Source organism: Oncorhynchus mykiss, chromosome 18 (genome assembly GCF_013265735.2).
Source record: "Oncorhynchus mykiss isolate Arlee chromosome 18, USDA_OmykA_1.1, whole genome shotgun sequence".
Classification (NCBI taxonomy): domain Eukaryota; kingdom Metazoa; phylum Chordata; class Actinopteri; order Salmoniformes; family Salmonidae; genus Oncorhynchus; species Oncorhynchus mykiss.
The window spans coordinates 14,298,603-14,322,497 of NC_048582.1; the positions used below are offsets into that span (position 1 = coordinate 14,298,603).

General features: G+C 45.6%; 1 protein-coding gene across 2 annotated transcripts in view; it reads left to right on the forward strand.

The window, feature by feature from the left end:
- Positions 1–23,895, forward strand: part of LOC110495483 (interleukin-1 receptor accessory protein-like 1) — a 398,899-nt gene that overhangs the window by 211,545 nt on the left and 163,459 nt on the right. The gene's annotated exons all lie outside the window — the stretch shown is intronic.

The following is a 23,895-nucleotide window of genomic DNA, read 5'->3' on the forward strand; positions in this document are numbered from 1 at the left end:
AGTGTACGTTTCACAGTGCGGGTTAGTGCAGGAAAAACACGGTAGTTCTCTCAACCAAACAGAAAGGTAATACGTTTCCAGTCCAGTTTTTCATCAATTCGACTGCTTCGAAGGTAAACAAAATGATCCTCTCTCTCACTCTACTGACACTTTTCTGTCTGTGGAGCTGTATGAAGTGCTCATGTCTAAACTGCATTTAGGCTTCAGCCGAGGCTCTTCTGAGGGTCTTCTGAGGGTCTTCTGTGGGTCTTCTGTGGGTCTTCTGAAGGTCTTCTGAGGGTCTTCTGAAGGTCTTCTGTGGGTCTTCTGAAGGTCTTCTTAGGGTCTTCTGTGGGTCTTCTGAAGGTCTTCTGTGGTTCTTCTGAGGGTCTTCTGAGGGTCTTCTGAAGGTCTTCTGTGGGTCTTCTGAAGGTCTTCTGTGGGTCTTCTGAAGGTCTTCTGAGGGTCTTCTGTGCTTTTTCTGAGGGTCTTCTGTGGGTCTTCTGAAGGTCTTCTGTGGGTCTTCTGTGGGTCTCATTCTGAAGGGTGTGTTAGTCTCATTTGATGGGATTTGGTTGTTGTTCCCACTGGCAAGTTTCTACATTAGCTGTTGACTGTATCTCTGGCCTGATCATAAACTCTCCATTCTTTATTTGTAGCGTCTATCTGTCCATCTTCCTCTTTTACCTCTCTCACTTTCTCTCCTCCTTCCTCTCCCTTCCACTCTCCAAATCTCTCTCTCATTCTTTGTCAGTCTCTCTCTCTCCCTCTCTCTCTCTCTCTCTCTCTAAATCCCTCTCTCCTTCCTCTCCTCAACCATTTCATCCTCTCTCTTCCATCAGGTTGTCATCCCCACTCCACTTATTTTGTCCTAATCGCGACACTGTTAAAGTCCTCTGTGTGACAAGCAGCCCACTTCAAAAGGTCTCCCTCCCTCCCGGCCGTCACAACAGCCTCGACCAGCCAATTACCCGCAGTCGCTGGTCTGACAATACCGCCCACTGCGCCATCGTTGTTACGAGAGCTGAGAAATGAACAAAGCCCATAGGTGGTATGGATTAATTATAGCTGGCCTGGACGCTGGAGCTGTCCACGGGCATAGAGAGGGGCGAGGGGGGCGAGAGCGGGGGGGTTGTCTTAACGCTGATGAAGCTGTCAGGGTGTCAGGCACGGCTGTGGGCCCTCTCACACCCCCTGCTGCGCCCAAGCCTGTGTGACTGACCGTTGGGTGCTGGGAGCAGCGGGCACAGCAGCACGCCTCATCACACGGGTCACCGGTCATGGCTGTCTGTAACGGTAACGACAAGGAGCGCCGCGTCACCGCACCGTCGACCCTCCAGACCTCCAGATTTATCACGCTGCTCTGAATAACAGGCCAAATTAGCCAATGCAAATAGGAAGGGGAGGGTCAGATCAACAGCTGGGGGAGACTGTACAACAGTAATCACTGACTGCGGTGGCATGTAAAACTCTGTCACACGCAGCTGGACTGTATGGAAACAGTAGAGGAAGAGGAGGGATCCTTCAGGCTAGACTACGGTTCAAAGGCCTGCAGAGCTCAGACACAACATTAGGTATATGCTGTTAAAGACATAAGGGTTAGGGTTAGGGTTAGTTAGGCCAATGTTTATATGACATTTCTTTTAGCCCCAATGAGTGTTCCCATAGTCTGTCTGTCTTCCTGCTTTATCAGGGCAGAGGATGTCTTGTGGGTTGTACCACTTATAGCCTGTTGACCTTTACAATCTTACATTAACTACATCTGTATTACCTTCCGGCCCATTCCACAGCGTAAGCTCTTTGTTTCTGTGTATTTAACGCAATAATGGCTATCGACAAGATCGTTTGACATAAGTGGGCGACGGACCGAGTCTCAACGGGAAAAAAGGTTTAGTTCACCTATAGGAGACAATTGCTCAGTGTTACCGGGTAGAAGATTACCGCAGCGCCACATAGCCCTTTAATCCTACAGCTGGCCTCGTCATTAATCTGATGTTTAAATGGCCCACTCTTAACATCTGCCCAGCCCAGGTCACTCTGTTATGGGCTCACATGGCTCCCAGTTCTATTATGGGATTTCAGCATTAAAAGGGCCAAGGCAAGTCAAAAGGCCTAGGGTGAGAGGTTCATGCAAAGTGATGGAGAAAGGGTTAAACCCCCAGATTAAATGTTCAACTGAATGATTGCAATATCTGTGTTATCACCTTGCTAGCCCAGCCAGTGGTTATATAACAGAGCTACAGTGTTGCTGCATGGTTGTGTGTTGAGACCTGGAGAGCTAGAGGACTGAGTGTACTAAGCTGTCAGACAGAGAGAGTAGTGGCTGTGCACCGTGCAGCGGTTCCTCGCAGCTTGGCACGTGACATCGCTGTTCCCACGGGGCCTGCCGAGATGTAGGGCACCACGTGGTACTGACTAGCTGGCACTGCCCCTGGTGCTGCGTCCGCTCTACTCTACCCACTGACCTGTTTGAACAGCTGTAGCTGCTTGGCACTGCCCATCTCTGGAGATTAACTGTGGGCATGTACACTGGCACAGAGGCTGAGGCTGAAATTACACCCTATTGCCTATATAGTGCACTATTTTTGACCTTCACACGTAGGGTCAAAAATATCCTATATAGTGCGCTCAATAGGCAATAGAGTGTCATTTTGGATGCACCTGGAGACTGGCAGAGAGAGAGAGGGTTATAGCCCTGCTCGAAGGGAGGCGGACCGCAGGCACAGGCGCACAACCACAATGCATCCTGGGAGTGACTGACAGTGACCTGACCAGACAGGACAGGGGCTTACAGAGGCTTATCATCTCAGCCTCATATCTGCCCCGTTGATGCCAGTTGACCCAGATCACATGACCCATTTCCAGGGGTCATGCCTCATGTTTGAACCCGTGGTACTGCAGACTACAAAGTCGGGGACCGTTTAGAGCATCGCAGTGACATGCTGGAACATATTTGATTCCGAGTTCGGACATATATAGCGTGTATGTGAAAACTACTTCTAAGACGCAAAGAGAGAGGCTCTCGGCTGGCGCTAGCACATGCACAGATCAAATACACTGCTGGAACGCCGATTAAGGTGTTTACGTGTCCTAGTCATTTAAAAGATCAGAAAACCAGGTGTTTTAATCGGCGTATGCTTACTTGGATTATGACCTTACCCCAATTAAGATAAACAGAGTAAGGTGTTTACATGACTGTTGCGTAATCTGCCTACTGCCACAATCAGTTTAACATCTAATTATTAGTGTGCATGGGAACGTACTCAGTGAGTGGACGATAGGTGGAGATAACTGATAGATGTGGGTCGATGGGCTACACTCTAGCAGGACTTTCAAAGGACTACCGGCGAAGCGTGAGGTCTCTGACTCAGACGAGGCACCGCCCCGCTGCATGTCAGCACGTTGAATTTTGTTGATGTTACGAAACATTTCAATTTGAGAACGTTTCATCATTGAGCATGGTTATATTCCAGGGGAGGCTGCTGATGGGAGGACGGCTCATAATAATTGTCGTAACGGAGCAAATTAAATGACATCAAACACATGGAAACCATGTGTCTGATATCATTCCACTGATTCCGCTCCAGTTGTTACCACGAGCCCGTCCTCCCCAAATAAGGTGCCACCAACCTTCTGGGTCATCTTGTTGTTTATGGAAAAACACTTTTTTTTTGGTGTAAAAGTTCTATGTTGAATTATTACGGTACTTACAGTACCTGTATTCTAAAGAGTTTTGAGCGTTCTATTCCACAAATACAGCCTTGGATCATTTTAGCTACAAGTTAACAGTAACAATAGCCAAACGTGTCGGTGCTAAAAATCAAAGCCACCATGTTAACAACAGGCTTGATTAAACAATGGCAAATTGCCGTTACTAAGGGAAACCACGAGATGCGTCCAGAAGACAATGAAGACAGTAGTTTAGACAACAAAGCTAGACAGTGCTTAAACATCGCTATGGCAGTCTTCCCAGCCTCAGACAACAAAGTCTGTGTTCCAAATGGCCCCTTATCCCCTTTTTATACTACTTTTGACCAAAGATATTGTTGCTCAGGACTCTAGTTGGAGGAATCCAAGCGTTCAAGATGGCAGAGTTGTGATACAGTCAGTCTCATGAGATGTGCCTGTAGACCGAGAATGAACACACACACACAATCACTCACTCCAATAAAACAAGCACTTTACTGTCTGCTGTCAGTTGAGTGATCTAAACAGGGACGTTCATATTTGTCCTTGGGACAAAACACTCTGTACCAAGAGCAAACCATTTCATTTTATTCCCCAATTGGAAAAACATTCAATCTCCTAATTAAAGATTATATCAGAAACAATTTTGTGTGGGGGGGAAGAAAATACACACTAAATTGACTTCAAAGGGTAGTTTTACAAGTGGAACAGGGAATGAAATCACTCAGTACTTTGGGTAATAACTAAAGAGAAGGAAAAAGTTTTTTTGCGGGAGTAAGTTGGACATTTTCAATATCCTTTGCATCAGGCAGGCCCTCTCAAATGACAGCAGTGCTGTGACAATACAGCACTGTCTATTCTGCACGTCTGTTTACCGCTGCTCACACCCTCCCCTCGTTATTATGGAAACAATACACAATTAAAACAGTCATGATTCATTACTGCTCAGACTGGGTTTACACATCTGCTTAATTGCAACTTTGGAAAGAATTCCTCACTTCTGTTTGGATATCAAAGCTGTAGCTGAAGACCGTGCAGTAGCAGGGGAAGTGGTTGGGAGACAATTTTCTTCTGTCCTATGATTCCAACCCAGAGAGGAAGACAATGTTCCTCAGTATTGTATGAGCATCTATGTGGTAGAAGGACATTCTCTCACACCCCTCCTAGGCTTTGCCTCAGTCATTTCCCTGACATGAGCCAAGAGGCCTCTCATGGTACTGATGATGACGGCAGCCATCTTGGAAGCTGGAAGGTGTTGCTTCTCTCCAAAGGCAACAGGTAGAGTTGGGTCCTCAGCGCCCATTCACACTGATGTATACATAGTCCTAGCCACTGTCAATTTCTCTGTTTATATTCATTTGATGCTGCACCGAAGCGCGGCTTAATATAACAGGGTATTTATGACAGCCCAGCGCTCAAGATTAATCCATTTTTTAATTACAGAGAAGTACATAGGTATTGCCTGTCAAGCTTCCAGATTTAAGGTTTAGCCAAATGTCGGCGTTCATTTTAGCATAGCTGCTGAGAGAGCAGTATGTGGAGGGGAAACTGGCTGAATCAATAACACATTTTCCCTCCCTTCCTCCCACTCTCCTCCTCTTCATAGAAGTCCCCTGCATCATTTCTACAACCCAGAGACCAAGACACCAGACCACGGAGAGGCTAAATGAGCATGCTCTCACGTCATGTCAGGGGCTGAACTATGTGTTCATTACAATCACCAGGAACAAATAAAGATCAAAGACAGAGGCACGAAGCAGGAAGCAGGAAGCAGGAAGTTAGCTCTATACAGTGACTCTGCTTTTCACGAATCACGAAGATGTCTGTCCTCCGAGTCTATTTTAACACCAGAAGAGGCACTCTAAAGACGGCCTATTAGAATGCTTAAAGGCTGTGACAGTTGGGATTAGGAATGAAGAAAAGTAGGATAGTGTAATGATAATTTAAAGCAGCTAAATCATGCCTGGTCAGTTAATTAAGACTCAGCTAGTCTAGGCTTGCATTGGTTCCACAGCAAGCTTCCTGGTGAGAGGGAACAAATGGATTTATGTGTGTGTACATGCATGTGTGTGTGTGTGTGTGTGTGTGTGTGTGTGTGTGTGTGTGTGTGTGTGTGTGTGTGTGTGTGTGTGTGTGTGTGTGTGTGTTTATGTGGAGCTAAATCGCCTGTCCATGCTAAGAAAGAAAGGTGCTATCTAAAACCTAAAAGGATTCTCAGCTGTCCCCATATGAGAAACCTTTTGAAGAACCCCTTTTGGTTCCGGATATAACCTTTTTGGTTCCAGGTAGAACCCTTTTTGTGTTCTACCTGGAACCCAAAATAGTTCTACCTGAACCAAAACGGTTCTCATATGGGAACAGTGGCAGAACCCTTTTGGAACCCTTTTTTCTAAGAGTGTAGACTAGTCCTCCCTTCCTTTTCTCCCTCCATCCCTCCCTATTTCTCTCCTTCCTTCCCTCTGACATTGAGTTCTTTCACCACCATGATATTGTTTCCTTTGTACCTACATGCTGAGTTATAGTTGGTTGGTGATTTGAATGAACTAGCCCTTTAAGAATGGCAGGTCTGAAATATAATTATTAGCATGTGACTATGTTTGGTATATTAAACAATGTAAGCAAGTACATATCTAAGATGATAAATGAACTAACGTTTTCATGACATACAGTGGCTCCCAAGTTAACCTCGGCTGCCTTGTCATTTTGGTCCAAGCTGTCTTAAGTCACATCGGACAAAAACAGTGCGCAATGTTATGACAACTGCCATAACGATTAGATATTAGCTCATGGCTTCATGACCCAACTGCCAAGTCACGTTTAAATATCCCAAGATGTTGATGACTAAAGCTCCTTCACTATCAGAGCCCAGCAGAAAGATTCAGTTCATTTCACTATGTTCCTGAACAGACAGACAGACATCCACAATAGCTTATTAAATCAGCTCCATATCTGTTGACCATACACTGTCGAATTGGATTACGTTCCCTGTTTGTTGAGCTTGTTATTTTGTTAAAGAGGTATTTATACAACCCTAAATCAACAGATAATGTGCTTGTTAGACATGAATATGGAGGGAGCTAGGTAAGCATGCCTTGATTGAAATGATTGGATAGAGATGACGAGATGAATGGTCATGAATGAAACGCTAATCAGCGAAAGGGAAATGTCAGATTGATACTTTCACGCACGTTAGGTACCCCCCTCGCTACCGTCTGCCTCGCCTGCCCAAACAATGCCCCCCCCCCCCCCCCCCCCACACACAAGTGCTGTTTAAGCGTCGGGGGGTTACGGTTTGTGTGTGTGTGATGCACCAACATATTCTTGAGGAGCGCGGACACGTAGGTAATGATGTGTGACCAAGACCAGGTCCCTATTTTAATTAGAGAGGCTTGCATGCATTATTCACCATTTCCTCAAAGGAGCTGTGTTGTGTTCAGGGGGAAATACTGTGCTGCTTGATGAGGCGTACTGCGGGGGAGATAACTACAATCACACTGAAAACACACCTGAAGCTGTGTTGTGTTCAGGGGGGAAATACTGTGCTGCTTGATGAGGTGTACTGCGGGGGAGATAACTACAATCACACTGAAAACACACCTGAAGCTGTGTTGTGTTCAGGGGGGAAATACTGTGCTGCTTGATGAGGCGTACTGCGAGGGAGATAACTACAATCACACTGAAAACACACCTGAAGCTGTGTTGGATTTCATTTGCTTGACAGGAAGGAATGGAGGAGCCATGACTGTGGTGGGGGACGGGGGAGGGAGGTAGGAGCCATGACTGTGGTGGGGGGATGGGGGAGGGAGGTAGGAGCCATGACTATGGTGGGGGGACGGGGGAGGGAGGTAGGAGCCATGACTGTGGTGGGGGGACGGGTGAGGGAGGTAGGAGCCATGACTGTGATGGAGGGATGGGGGAGGGAGGTAGGATCCATGACTGTGGTGGGGGGACGGGGGAGGGAGGGAGGAGCCATGACTGTGGTGGAGGGACGGGGGTGGGAGGTAGGAGCCATGACTGTGGTGGAGGGATGGGGGAGGGAGGTAGGAGCCATGACTGTGGTGGGGGGACGGGGGAGGGAGGTAGGAGCCATGACTGTGGTGGGGGGACGGGGGAGGGAGGTAGGAGCCATGACTGTGGTGGAGGGATGGGGGAGGGAGGTAGGAGCCATGACTGTGGTGGGGGGACGGGGGAGGGAGGTAGGAGCCATGACTGTGGTGGGGGGACAGGGGAGGGATGGAGGAGCCATGACTATGGTGGGGGGACAGGGGAGGGAGGTAGGAGCCATGACTGTGGTGGGGGGACAGGGTAGGGAGGTAGGAGCCATGACTATGGTGGGGGTACAGGGGAGGGATGGAGGAGCCATGACTGTGGTGGGGGGACAGGGGAGGGAGGTAGGAGCCATGACTGTGGTGGAGGGACGGGGGAGGGAGGTAGGAGCCATGACTGTGGTGGGGGGATTGGGGAGGGAGGTAGGAGCCATGACTGTGGTGTAGGGACAGGGGAGGGAGGTCGGAGCCATGACTGTGGTGTAGGGACAGGGGAGGGAGGTCGGAGCCATGACTGTGGTGGGGGGACGGGGGAGGGAGGTAGGAGTCATGCCTATGGTGGAGGGACAGGGGAGGAAGGAGCCATGACTGTGGTGGAGGGACGGGGGAGGAAGGAGCCATGACTGTGGTAGAGGGACGGGGGAGGGAGGTAGGAGCCATGACTATGGTGGAGGGACGGGGGAGGAAGGAGCCATGACTGTGGTGGAGGGACGGGGGAGGGAGGTAGGAGCCATGACTATGGTGCGGGGACAGGGAAGGGAGGTAGGAGCCATGACTGTGGTGGAGGGATGGGGGAGGGAGGTAGGAGCCATGACTATGGTGTGGGGACAGGGGAGGGAGGTAGGAGCCATGACTGTGGTGGAGGGACACGGGAGGAAGGAGCCATGACTGTGGTGGAGGGACGGGGGAGGGAGGTAGGAGCCATGACTGTGGTGGAGGGACGGAGGAGGGAGGTAGGAGCCATGACTGTGGTGGGGGGACAGGGTAGGGAGGTAGGAGCCATGACTGTGGTGGGGGGACAGGGAGGGAGGTAGGAGCCATGACTGTGGTGGAGGGATGGGGGAGGGAGGTAGGAGCCATGACTGTGGTGGAGGGATGGGGGAGGGAGGGAGGAGCCATGACTCTGGTGGAGGGAGGGAGGTAGGAGCCATGACTATGGTGGGGGGGACAGGGGAGGAAGGGAGGTAGGAGACATGACTATGGTGGGGGTACAGGGGAGGAAGGGAGGTAGGAGCCATGACTATGGTGGGGGTACAGGGGAGGAAGGGAGGTAGGAGACATGACTATGGTGGGGGGTGCAGGGGAGGAAGGGAGGTAGGAGACATGACTATGGTGGGGGTACAGGGGAGGAAGGGAGGTAGGAGACATGACTATGGTGGGGGGGGCAGGGGAGGAAGGGAGGTAGGAGACATGACTATGGTTGAGGGGACAGGGGAGGAAGGGAGGTAGGAGACATGACTATGGTGGGGGGGACAGGGGAGGAAGGGAGGTAGGAGACATGACTATGGTGGGGGGGCAGGGCAGGAAGGGAGGTAGGAGACATGACTATGGTGGGGGGGGCAGGGGAGGAAGGGAGGTAGGAGACATGACTATGGTGGGGGAGACATGGGAGGAAGGGAGGTAGGAGACATGACTATGGTGGGGGGGGCAGGGGAGGAAGGGAGGTAGGAGACATGACTATGGTGGGGGGGACAGGGGAGGAAGGGAGGTAGGATACATGACTATGGTGGGGGGGACAGGGGAGGAAGGGAGGTAGGAGCCATGACTATGGTGGGGGGACAGGGGAGGAAGGGAGGTAGGAGACATGACTATGGTGGGGGGACAGGGGAGGAAGGGAGGTAGGAGACATGACTATGGTGGGGGGACAGGGGAGGAAGGTAGGAGACATGACTATGGTGGGTGGGCGGGCGGGGGATGGAGGTAGGAAGTGGAGGGGGGCTGGTGTTTTTAGATAATGTTTGTGTCATAGGCAGCTGGGGGTCAGTAATGAGCAGGTGATGATGTAGCCTGAAAGAGAGGTGTCAGAGGAGAGGATCAGACAGGTGTATATTGTAGATAGACTACAGAGTGATTGGAGAATAAGCATAGCGGAGGCCCTTTCTCCACTGAGAGATGCGTATCATTCCTTTGTCAATAAGAGAATCACTCACTTCCATTTGAAAGACTATTATTTGCTGGTGTAAGGGAGGGCAATCATACTCTTGAGAGAGCTGGTGTGGGTGCAGACTTTTGTTCCGGTCAAGCAGTACTATACCAAATCAAATGTATTTATATAGCCCTTCGTACATCAGCTAATATCTCAAAGTGCTGTATAGAAACCCAGCCTACAACCCCAAACAGCAAGCAATGCAGGTGTAGAAGCACGGTGGCTAGGAAAAGCTCCCTAGAAAGGCCAAAACCTAGGAAGAAACCTAGAGAGGAACCAGGCTATGTGGGGTGGCCAGTCCTCTTCTGCCTGTGCCGGGTGGAGATTATAACAGAACATGGCCAAGATGTTCAAATGTTCATAAATGACCAGCATGGTCAAATAATAATAATCACAGGCAGAACAGTTGAAACTGGAGCAGCAGCACGGCCAGGTGGACTGGGGACAGCAAGGAGTCATCATGTCAGGTAGTCCTGAGGCATGGTCCTAGGGCTCAGGTCCTCCGAGAGAGAGAAAGAAAGAGAGAAAGAGAGAATTAGAGAGAGCATACGTAAATTCACACAGGACACCAGATAGGACAGGAGAAGTACTCCAGATATAACAAACTGACTCTAGCCCACCGACACTATACTATACTATACTTGTTCTGAGAGACAGTGCCTTTAGAAAGTATTTATACCCCTTGCCTTATTCCACATGTTGTGTTACAGCCTGCATTCAAAGGGATTAACAATGTTTTTTTTACGGTGATTCAACCTCTTTGGGACATACTATATATGTGTGGATACCCCTTCAAATTAGTGGATTCAGCTATTTAAGCCACACCATTGCTGACAGGTGTATAACATCGAGCACAGAGCCATGCAATCTCCAAAGACAATCATGGCCTAAGATCACCATGCGCAATGGTGTGGTGTAAAGCACACTTCCATTGGACTCTGGAGCAGTGGAAATGTGTTCTCTGGAGTGATGAATAACGCTTCATCATCTGGCAGTCTGACGGACAAATCTGGGTTTGCCGGATTCCAGGAAAACGCTACCTGCACCACTGTAATAGTGTCAACTGTAAAGTTTGGTGGATGAGGAATAATGATCTGTGGCTATTTTTCATGGTTCGGGCTAGGCCCCTTAGTTCCAATGAAGGGAAATCTTAACACTACAGCATACGTGACATTCTAGACAATTCTGTGCTTCCAACTTTGTGGCAACAGTTTGGGGAAGGACCTTTCCTGTTTCAGCATGACAAAACCCCAATGCAAAAAGCGAGGTCCATGCAGAAATGGTTTGTCTCACCCAACTACACACAATAACCCATATTGACGAAGTGAAAACATGTTTTTAGAAATGTTTGCACATTTGTTGAAAATTAAATATCACATTTAGATACAGTGCCTTGCGGAAGTATTCGGCCCCCTTGAACTTTGCGACCTTTTGCCACATTTCAGGCTTCAAACATAAAGATATAAAACTGTATTTTTTTGTGAAGAATCAACAACAACTGGGACACAATCATGAAGTGGAACAACATTTATTGGATATTTCAAACTTTTTTAACAAATCAAAAACTGAAAAATTGGGCGTGCAAAATTATTCAGCCCCTTTACTTTCAGTGCAGCAAACTCTCTCCAGAAGTTCAGTGAGGATCTCTGAATGATCCAATGTTGACCTAAATGACTAATGATGATAAATACAATCCACCTGTGTGTAATCAAGTCTCCGTATAAATGCACCTGCACTGTGATGGTCTCAGAGGTCCGTTAAAAGCGCAGAGAGCATCATGAAGAACAAGGAACACACCAGGCAGGTCCGAGATACTGTTGTGAAGAAGTTTAAAGCCGGATTTGGATACAAAAAGATTTCCCAAGCTTTAAACATCCCAAGGAGCACTATGCAACCATGATCACTCTGGATCAACTGCAGAGATCTACAGCTGAGGTGGGAGACTCTGTCCATAGGACAACAATCAGTCGTATATTGCACAAATCTGGCCTTTATGGAAGAGTGGCAAGAAGAAAGCCATTTCTTAAAGATATCCATAAAAAGTGTTGTTTAAAGTTTGCCACAAGCCACCTGGGAGACACACCAAACATGTGGAAGAAGGTGCTCTGGTCAGATGAAACCAACATTTAACTTTTTGGCAACAATGCAAAACGTTATGTTTGACGTAAAAGGAACACAGCTCATCACCCTGAACACACCATACCCACTGTCAAACATGGTGGTGGCAGCATCATGGTTTGGGCCTGCTTTTCTTCAGCAGGGACAGGGAAGATGGTTAAAATTGATGGGAAGATGGATGGAGCCAAATACAGGACCATTCTGGAAGAAAACCTGATGGAGTCTGCAAAAGACCTGAGACTGGGACGGAGATTTGTCTTCCAACAAGACAATGATCCAAAACATAAAGCAAAATCTACAATGGAATGGTTCAAAAATAAACATATCCAGGGGTTAGAATGGCCAAGTCAAAGTCCAGACCTGAATCCAATCGAGAATCTGTGGAAAGAACTGAAAACTGCTGTTCACAAATGCTCTCCATCCAACCTCACTGAGCTCGAGCTGTTTTGCAAGGAGGAATGGGAAAAAATTTCAGTCTCTCGATGTGCAAAACTGATAGAGACATACCCCAAGCGACTTACAGCTGTAATCGCAGCAAAAGGTGGCGCTACAAAGTATTAACTTAAGGGGGCTGAATAATTTTGCACGCCCAATTTTTCAGTTTTTGATTTGTTAAAAAAGTTAATAAATGTCGTTCCACTTCATGATTGTGTCCCACTTGTTGTTGATTCTTCACAAAAAAATACAGTTTTATATCTTTATGTTTGAAGCCTAAAATGTGGCAAAAGGTCGCAAAGTTCAAGGGGGCCGAATACTTTCGCAAGGCACTGTATATGTTGAGTCAATATTTTGCAAAAGCACCTTTGGCGGCGATTACAGCTTTGAGTTGTCTTGGGTATGTCTGGATCAGCTTTGAGTTGTCTTGGGTATGTCTGTATCAGCTTTGAGTTGGCTTGGGTATGTCTGGATCAGCTTTGAGTTGTCTTGGTTATGTCTGGATCAGCTTTGAGTTGTCTTGGGTATGTCTGGATCAGCTTTGAGTTGGCTTGGGTATGTCTGGATCAGCTTTGAGTTGTCTTGGGTATGTCTGTATCAGCTTTGAGTTGTCTTGTGTATGTCTGTATCAGCTTTGAGTTGTCTTGGGTATGTCTGGTTCAGCTTTGAGTTGTCTTGGGTATGTCTGGATCAGCTTTGAGTTGTCTTGGGTATGTCTGTATCAGCTTTAAGTTGTCTTGGGTATGTCTGTATCAGCTTTAAGTTGTCTTGGGTATGTCTGTATCAGCTTTGAGTTGTCTTGGGTATGTCTGTATCAGCTTTAAGTTGTCTTGGGTATGTCTGTATCAGCTTTGAATTGTCTTGGGTATGTCTGTATCAGCATTAAGTTGTCTTGGGTATGTCTGTATCAGCTTTGCACATCTGGATTTGGGGATTTTCTCCCATTCTTCCTTGCAGATTTTCTCAAGTCTCTGTTCAGTTAGATGGGGAGCGGCAGTGAACAGCAATCTTCAAGTCTTTCCACAGATTTTCAATGGGATTCAAGTCTGGGCTTTGGCTGGACCACTCAAGGACTTTCACATTCTTGTTCTGAAGCCATTCCAGCATTGCTTTGGCTGTATGCTTGAGCTAATTGTCCATTTGTAACATAAATCTTCGCCCCGTTCTATGGCCGTTTGCTTTCTGAAGCAGGTTCTCATTAAGGATTTGCCTGTATTTGGCTCCATTCATTGTTTTCTCGATCCTTACCAGTCTCCCAATCCCTGCTGCTGAAAAGCATCCCCATATCATGATGCTGCCACCAACATGCTTCAAGGTAGACAGGTGAGCTGTGCTTTGTTTTCTACAGACATAGCACTTTGCATTCAGGCCGAAGAGTTCATTTTGTCTAATCAGACCCCATTTGACTTATGATCTCAGAGTCTTTCTCGTGCATTTTTACAAACTCCAGGCATGCTGTCATGTGCCTTTTTCTCAAGAGTGGCTTCCGTCTGGCCACTGTACCATAAAGCCCAGATTGGTGGAGTGCTGTAGAGACTGTTGTCTCTCTGAAAAATTCTCCCATTTCAGCCAAGGAACTCTGTAGTTCTGTCAGAGTGATCATTTGGGATCTTGGTTACCTCCCTGACCAATGTCCTTCTTGCCCAGTTGCTCAGTTTGGTCTGGGTAGTTCCATATGTTTTCAATTTCCCAATGATGGAGACCACTGTGCTCTTGGAAACTTTCAACACTCTAGAAATTGTTTTATACCCTTCCCCAGATATCTGCCTCATCACAATTATGTCTCTGAGATCTAGGGACAGTTCCTTGGACTTCATCAAATCAAATCAAATTGTATTGGTCACATACACATGGTTAGCAGATGTTAATGCGAGTGTAGTGAAATGCTTGTGCTTCAAGTTCTGACAGTGCAGTAATATCTAACAGGTAGTCTGACAAGTTCATAACGACTACCTTATACACACAATGTAAGTCGATGGAATAAGAATATGTACATATAAATATATGGATGCATGATGGCCGTGGGGCATAGGTAAGATGCAATAGATGAACAGCATTCTTACATAGGTATTCCTCTAGTCCAGATGGGATAGGGCAGTGTGCAGTGTGATGCCGATTGCATCGTCTGTGGACCTATTGGGATGGTAGGCCAATTGGAGTGGGTCTAGGGTGTCAGGTAGGGTGGAGGTGAAATGATCCTTGACTCGTCTCTTAAAGCACTTCATGATGACTGAAGTGAGTGCTACGGGACGATAGTCATTTAGTTCAGTTACCTTGCTTTCTTGGGAACAGGAACAATGGTGGCCATCTTGAAGCATGTGGGGATAGCAGACTGGGATAGTTTCTGCTCTGGTATAGTTTCTGCTCTGACTGTCAACTCTGGGACCTTATTTAATCATGCCCAAACAATTGAATTGGCCACAGGTGGACTCCACTCAAGTTGTACTGACATCTCAAGGATGATCAAAGGGAATTGGATTCATCTGAGCTCAATTTGGAGTGTCATAGCAAAGGGGTGTGAATACTTACGTAAATTACATATTTCTGTATTTCATTTTCAATAAATTTGCAAACATTTCAATAAAGATGTTTGCAGTTTTTCATGATGGGGTATTGTGTGTAAATAGGTGAGATGTTAATTTATTTAATCCATTGTGAATGCAGGCTTTAACACAACAAAATGTGGAATAAGTCAAGGGGTATGAATACTTTCTGAAGGCACTGTAGGTAGAGCACAATGTGCCCTTTTAAACAATGTGTGAGATTTAATGTGGTTCTATTTCAGGGGCCTTAGAGAGAACTTGGAGGATTATTGAAGGTAATTACATGGAAATGTTTTGCTTCCCCAGTACCTCTCAGGGTACTGAAGCTACAACCCAAATCCCTGTTATTCTGACGTCAAACAGGCCTATTACGTGGGTATTGGTTCAGTATCCATGCCCTTAGTAATGAAACCGCTGATACAACCTCTCTGGGACATGTATCTCATGAGCTTCCTTATAAGGAATGTTTTGTTCATTGTCTGAACTGAAGCAGCATCAGTTAAATAGTGCAAATATATATGTTGGGCTCTTTAAATTATATATTTAAATATATTTTATCACTTGGTGTTGCCGCTATTATTGCATGTATTGGTAACACTTCCTATAAATTACCTCATCATATTTTTTAATTTTTTATTTAACCTTTATTTAACTTGGCATGTCAGTTAAGAGCAAATTCCTATTTACAATGACGGCCAACCAGAAGGCCTCCAGCGGGGACAGGGGCTGGGATTCAAAATAAAATAACAATATAGGACACATCACGACAAGAGAGACCTAAAGACAACAACACAGCATGGCAGCAACACATGACAACACAGCATTGTAGCAACACAACATGTCAACAACATGGGAGCAACACAAAATATGGTACAAACATTATTGGGCGCAGACAACAGCACAAAGGGCAAGAAGGTAGAGACAACAATGCATCACGCAAAGCAGCAACAACTGTCAGTAAGAGTGTCCATGATTGAGTCTAAGGCATTAAAAACATTAAAACGTGTCGTCATGCACAACTTATGTTCTTATAAGTGGTCATTAACATCTACAACTACATTCACTTCCTGTTTTTACCACTATCCTCTCAGATCAACATAGAGCGTTGTATCAGGCTGACTCATACCTTAGTGCCTGGAAGAAGCAAGACTCTCAAAACAAAGAGTCTCATTAAAAGGAGATTACATTAAGAGGTATTGCTCATTAGCACTTCCAGGCAGTCTGCTACAGTCCCTGTATGAAACTCCTACCAGTGTGGATGAAAGGCACACAGCTTAGAGTCTCAAATCAAAATGCAATCTGCTGTGATGTGCTCTGAGCGCTGTCCTTTTGAAGTTGTTGCACATTGTCCGGTCAATAGATGACCAGAGACCACCTACGCTGTTGAAGGCTTTGAAGAGCTTCTGTTTGGTCAAAGTCACAAGCCAGGCCACCTGATGCCTCACTAAACATCACCATGAGAATGGGAAAATCTGAATTGCATACTTCTCCCGTCCTCTCTGCTTTTACTTTGCCTTCTTCTCAAAAACTATTGGAGGAGAAGTTCAGATGAGAGGGACCTCTGGCTTTCTCATCCAATGGGTTTTGAGGTGAGGAGAGAGGACGTGAGGAGTATGCAATTGAGATTCTCCCTGTGTCTGTCACCCACTACCCAAGCAGCTTTTAATCAAGTGAAAGTATTTGATATTTTCACGTTTTAATCCCATTAATGGATGAGACCTGGAATACTACAGATGAATGTAATTGCAACCCATTAATGTTCATGAAAATATCGAAATATCTATGTTAAAACTAACAAAAGATACTCCTGCTTTTTCCTACATCCTCTTTGTTCCAGAGGTTTGTCTACAACCACATACCCTTTGCAAATTCTCACCAAAACCTGAGGGATCCAATTATATCCCAGCAATGGAGATGCTGTGCTGTTCGCTTCTGTTCTGTTCAACTAGCGTTTTCACACCTAACCAGAGCAAGAAGGAGTGATTTCACCATGAGTCTAGTTTTAAAGTGTGCTTCTCTTAGAGGGATCATCGCTACTCTTGTCTTGGGTCCTCTGATGTACGGCCGCCTTTGGGAGAGCAATTTCCCCTCTAGCTCAATCCTGACATTTGTTAAAGGATACCCCCCAGAGAGCCTGGCTTCCACCCTGCTAATGATTAGTGTTCTGCTGCTACCGGCTGCACAATGTAGGGTTGTAACTGATGGCAACCTCCAAAAGGGGGAGTGGAGGGATACTTCACACTAATGGCCCCAAATAGACAGAATTAATGGAAAAGGTTGAAGTAGGAAGAAGGAAAAGGGTTTTAAGAATACATTGCAATCCGCCCACCCCCTCACCATTACCACCACCCATTATTGGAAGCGTAGGGCAGGCACCACTTTACATTCAGCGACGCTAGAAGCTATCTATTCATTTGTTAGGCAGGGCTGGTACAGTGTGATTACAGTGTAGCATTGTTCCTTAGTTCTGTAACAGTTATGGTCTAGCATATTTGTATAACTAGCATGTTGGAGAGAGAGAGAGAGAGAGACAAAATATATAATTACTTGACACATTGAAAATAATTAACAAAAAAAACAGAGCAAACTAGAATGCTATTTGGCCATAAACAGAGAATACACAGTAGCAGGTTACCTGACCACTATGACTGACCCAAAAATAAGGAAAGCTTTGACTATGTACAGACTCAGTGAGCATAGCCTTGCCATTGATAAAGGCTGCAGTAGGCAGACCTGGCTCTCAAGAGAAGATAGGCAACAGTATGTGCTCACTGCCCACAAAATAAAGTTGAAACTGAGCTTCACTTCCTAACCTCCCGCCAAATATATGACCATATTAGAGACACATATTTCCCTCAGATTACACAGACCCACAAAGAATTTGAAAACAATTCCAATTTCGATACTCTCCCATATCTATTGGGTGAAATACCACAGTGTGCAATCACAGCAGCAAGATGTGTGACCTGTTGCCACAGGAAAAGGGCAACCAGTGAAGAACAAACACCATTGTAAATACAACCTATATTTATGTTTATTTATTTTCCATTTTTTTACTTTAACTATTTGCACATCATTACAACACTGTATATAGACATAATATAACATGTGAAATGTCATATTCAATGTCAACATGTTTCCAGTGCCAATATAGCCCCTTGAATTGAATTGAGAGAAAGAGAGTGAGAGAGAGAGCGAGAGAGAGAGATGTGCAGAGAGAATATATTATTGCAGAGAGAGAGAGACGGAGAACATATATTATTGCAGAGAAATGTAATATTTGTATTGAGCAAGAAACTGAAACATTACAGATTACGGTATATATACTGAATATTCTATATTTATATATTATCTATGGACTAAGACCATTTTCCCCTGCAGATAGCTCTTGAAATTAAAGGTTAACACTTTTCTACAACCAAGAGAATGAATGATGTGGAGTTTCTGCTTGTATCTGAACCAAAGCAGTATGCTTTGACAGTTTAACTTAGTGATCAGGCAGATCATAGAGATGGCCCCGAGAAAGATAGCAGCTTCGCTTCAAGTCCTAAGGAAACTGTGCAGTATTTAGTTTTTTTATGTATTATTTCTTACATTGTTAGCCCAGAAAACCTTAAGTGTTGTTACATACAGCCGGAAATAAGTATTGGATTTAAGAGAGACGTCAACTTACCAGCACAACCAGCACTACGACCAGGAATATGACTTTCCCAAGCGGATCCTTTGTGTGCACCTCCCAGGGCATTTGAACTGATTCCAGAGGCCGACCCAAAACAACACCGTCGGAGGAGAGATTGCCGGAGCGGTGAGGCTAGAAGAACGCACACCAACCACCGCTTCTGAGTATATTACTTGCTAATGTCCAATCCCTAGTTAACAAAGTCGACGAAATTAGGGCAAGAGTTGCTTTCCAAAGAGATTTCCGGGATTGTAACATACTCTGTTTCAGAGTATGGGGATACTACTACATACTCTGTTTCTAGCTGGGGACATGATGTCGGAGTTCTTACAGCCAACGGTATTTTCAGTGCATCGCGCCAACAGGAACAAACATCTCTCTGGTAAGAACAAGGGCGTATGTTTCATGATTAACAACTCATGGTGTAATTGTAACAACATACAAGAAGTCCTTTTGTCTACCTGAATTCCTCACAATCAAATGCCGACTGTATTATCTCCCAAGAGAACTCTCCTCGGTTATCATCACAGTCGTCTACATCCCCCCACAAGCGGATACCAAGACGGCCATCAAGGAACTTCACTGGACTTTATGCAAACTGGAAACTATATATCCTGAGGGGCATTTATTGTAGCTGTGGATTTTAACAAAGCTAATCTGAGAACAAGGCTACCTAAATTCTAGCAGCATATCGATTGCAGTACACGAGCGAGTAACACACTCGACCACTGCTACTCTAACTTCCGCGATGCATGCAAGGCCCTCCCCCTCCCTCCTTTTGGCAAATCTGACCACGACTCTATCTTCTTGTTCCCCTCCTATAGGCAGAAACTAAAACAGGAAGTGCCCGTGCTTAGGTCTACCAACACTGGTCTGACCAATCGGATTCCACACTTCAAGATTGCTTCGATCACATGGACTGGGGTATTTTCCCAGTACTCGCTCACCGCTGACTTGGTGAGTGAGTTTATAAGGAAGTGAATAGGATATGTTGTACCCACTCTGACTATTAAAACCTTCCCTAACCAGAAACCGTGGCTTGAAAGCAGCATTCGCGCAAAACTGAAAGCACATACCACCGCATTTAATCATGGCAAGGCGACTGGAAACATGGCCGAATACAAACATTGTAGTTATTCCCTCTGTAAGGCAATCAAACAAACAAGTGTCAGTATAGAGACAAAGTGGAGTCACAATTCAACGGCTCAGACAGGAGAAGTATGTGGCAGGATCTACAGACAATCATGGATTACAAAAGGAAAACCAGCCCTGTTGCAGACATCGACATCTTACTCCCAGACAAATTAAACATCTTCTTTGCGCACTTTGAAGACAATATAGTGCCACGAAACGGCCCGCTACCAAAGACTGCGGGCTCTCCTTCTCTGTGGCCGATGTGAGTAAAACATTTAAATGTGTTAACCCTCGCAAGGCTGCCGGCCCAGAAGGGCATCCCCAGCCGCGTCCTCAAAGCATGCGCAGACCAGCTGGCTGGTGTGTTTACGGACATATTCAATCAATCCCAATCTGCTGTCCCCACATGCTTCACGATGGCCACCATTGTTCCAGTTCCCAAGAAAGCTAAGGTTACTGAACTAAATTACTATCGCCCCATAGCACTCACTTCTGTCATCATGAAGTGCTTTGAGAGACTAGTCAAGGATCATATCACCTCCACCCCACTAGTCACCCTAGACCCACTCCAATTTGCTTACCGTCCCAATAGGTGCACAGACTATGCAATCGTCATCACACTGCACACTGAATACCTATGTAAGAATGCTGTTCATTGCCTACAGCTCAGCATTCAACACCATAGTACCCTCCAAACTCATCATTAAGCTTGAGACCCTGGGTCTCGACCCCACCTGTGCAGCTGGGTCCTGGACTTCCTCACGGGCTGCCCCCAGGGGGTGAATGTAGGAAACAACATCTCCACTCCGCTGATCCTCAACACTGGGGCCCCACAAGGGTGAGTTCTCAGCCCTCTCCTGTACTCCCTGTTCGCCCATGACTGCATAGCCATGCACGCCTCCAACTCAATCATCAAGTTTGCTGATGACACTACAGTGGTAAGCTTGATCACCAACAACGACGAGACAGCCTACAGGGAGGAGGTGAGAGACAGGGAAGGGTAGTCAGGTAGCTCCAGAACCCTACAGAGACAGGGAAGGGTAGTCAGGTAGCTCCAGAACCCTACAGAGACAGGGAAGGTTAGTCAGGTAGCTCCAGAACCCTACAGAGACAGAGAAGGGTAGTCAGGTAGCTCCAGAACCCTACAGAGACAGGGAAGGGTAGTCAGGTAGCTCCAGAACCCTACAGAGACAGGGAAGGTTAGTCAGGTAGCTCCAGAACCCTACAGAGACAGAGAAGGGTAGTCAGGTAGCTCCAGAACCCTACAGAGACAGGGAAGGGTAGTCAGGTAGCTCCAAAACCCTACAGAGACAGAGATTGAGAGGCAGTTAGCTCCAGAAGGTCGTGTAGGTAGGTGGCTCCATCCAGGTCCAGCTACATCTCTAGCCAGTCCCTGAGGATAACCTACAATACAGTACCTACTCTATGTGTATGTCTGTGTCTGTGGATGTCTGTAGTCATCTCAAAGAAGACATTACAATCAGATAAATCCATAACTGGTTACATGAATCGTAATGTGTGATATGAATTTTCTGTTTGAATCTCACCAAGCAATTCATTATTAATATTCTGCCTCGCAGTCAATACCAATGGATTTAGGAAACTCTGAATACCAATTGTGTTTGGCCTATCATTGGTCAATGTTGAGTCCACTGTGGTACTACTATGAGTTCTCATCAAAGCAAAGTACTGCTCAGTTTCTCTCTTATCGGTTATCAGAGTTATGGTCACCCTCTTGCCAAAACGCTGTTCACAGACTTTTTGTACCGTGTTCATGCCTGCCTCATGTTGGGACTAATCATTTTCGGGAACGACTGTGTTTTCTTTTTCATGTCGTGATTAAACAAAATATTCAATGCATATTTCATAAAGAAAAAGGTAATTAACATAATGAGATTTTCCGCGAGCGGAGCCCAGCTCTTGCTCCCGCCAGGGAAACATTTAGTGGATCGAGGCTCTAGTTTGAGTTTGTTTTGGTGTCACGATTTGGTCTCGGCCCTCTCTCTCTCTTCGAATGGGGACGGTGTCGTGGTTTGGCTCATTAGTCATGAATTGAGACGGCACCACATTATCACTGCATGATGGAGAGTCATTTCACACAGTCACCAGAGAATAGGCTTTAATGTGTCAATTGAGAACCATTGACTCCCAAATGTCATCCATTTTGCTCCAAAGATGTTATTTTTTCACTAAGACTGTGTATGGTACATCAATGACCTTTTTCAGTTCTGCTTTTTTCTCACCAAGATGCAGTTGCAAAGCGATATGGACCATGCCAAACTAGAAAGACACAGGTATCCCCCCAAATAGATTTAGTGAAGGCTGTTTGTACCTGGTGATAAATTAACACATTCAACTGCTGTTCTTTAATGAGCAAGCAGACTAGACTGGCAACACATACAGGAAACACCACACAGTGAACCTACACCTCTGACTACTACCTACTCTACAGCTGCCGTGTTGTTTTGTGCCATAATTCATTCCCCTATAAGAGTTTCTCCCTGACCGTTTTCAGACTCAGACTGAGTGTTCATACTCTTACTACTCTTAAAAAAAGTATCTTAGATATGAGGACATTCCAATGCCACTTTGAAGAGGGTGCCCAATTAAGCACTAATGATCATGGGATGGCCCTAAGTGCAGATATTTTGTTACTTCTCGCTAGGCCTAATTGGGGCTGGTGTATTCCAATGGGGGTCGAAACAGACAGGAAACCAGTATCTTCACAATGGTGAATCATCTGTGACCTCTCATAGCTACGATTTTATCATCGCTGCAGTATCAAACAAGTGTTCATTAATTATGTATATCTACAGTAGAACATGGGGGGGGAGAAGAGATAATTGCTGATCAGAAGAAGATTTTACTTGTCTCATAGGAAATATGTTACATAAGAAACCTTCCATTAATGATCAGTTTGAATTCAGGTCTAAGGGAAGACCCAACTAGTTTTGTCATTGTACTAGATTGCTTTTGTTCCTTCTTATAACTGTTATATGCACCGTGCATGTGTTCCTGTGCTGTTTAGCTGAAGCATTCGCTGCAGACCCTGACCTTTACAGTGTGAATAATGAGCATGATTAGTCATTACTTTTGGTAAATATGACATGTGAAGCTATAGAAGCAGATAAAAAGCCGAACACTCTATTGGACAGAGAACATTAGTTGACAAGAAGGATAACAAGAACAGCTCTTAATTTGACTTAATTTGATAATTAATGGATATTTTTGTAGGGGGTGATACAATTTTTGTTAGGGCAAATCAAGTCTGACACAAGTGGAAATTGCAAACTTTAGAAGCCTTTTTAAACCTTGAATACACTACAACTTTTCATTTCCTGCTGTGATCAAATTAAGATTCAACATCTGAATAAGAGTATGAGGTATCTAAAGTACTTCCTGGGTTCCTACCTCCTCCTTTGTAAAGCCTATTTATATTGCCTCTGCTTCTTACGGTATACATTGCCACCACCACCACCACCACCACCAGTTATTTGCCTCTGAGTTAAAGGCTTTGAACAACAATGACAGATAAATACAAATACAGATTTCGGCGATGCCATATGTCGTACCCAAGAGTATGTTTCATTGCAGCGCGAATACATTTTTTAAAGTTTATGGTAAATAGGCTGGCACTTCACAGAATATGGATATTAGATGTATTCTCTTGGTGTAGTCTGAGAATACACGAAGACTAAACCAAACGTAGCCACTTTAAATGCATCCGGAGCGCATGCAAGTTGGAATCCGGGCGGCTGAAAAACGAGCGTCCTGTCAAACGCAGCTTGGTACGATTAAGCTCATCATGACAGGATAGCACTTCCAGTCACACACTACATATTTCCCCTTGTCCTCCCTCTGTTGCTGGCTTGATCCATCTCACTCAACATCGAGGTTGCAGGAAATTCACCAATGGATTATTTATAGGTATTTTGTTCTGCTGTGACGAGTCGTCGCAACAATCTGACATATGTAAATAGCTGCTAAGATATCCGTGAACGGTACTGAAGCCCTTCCCTACATTGCAGGGAATAAACCTGGGGTTTGGGGTAAATACCCATCCAACCTGAATCCGTGTTCACACTGTAGCACAGCCAGTCTAGTCACTGACGTGCTTGGATCACAAGG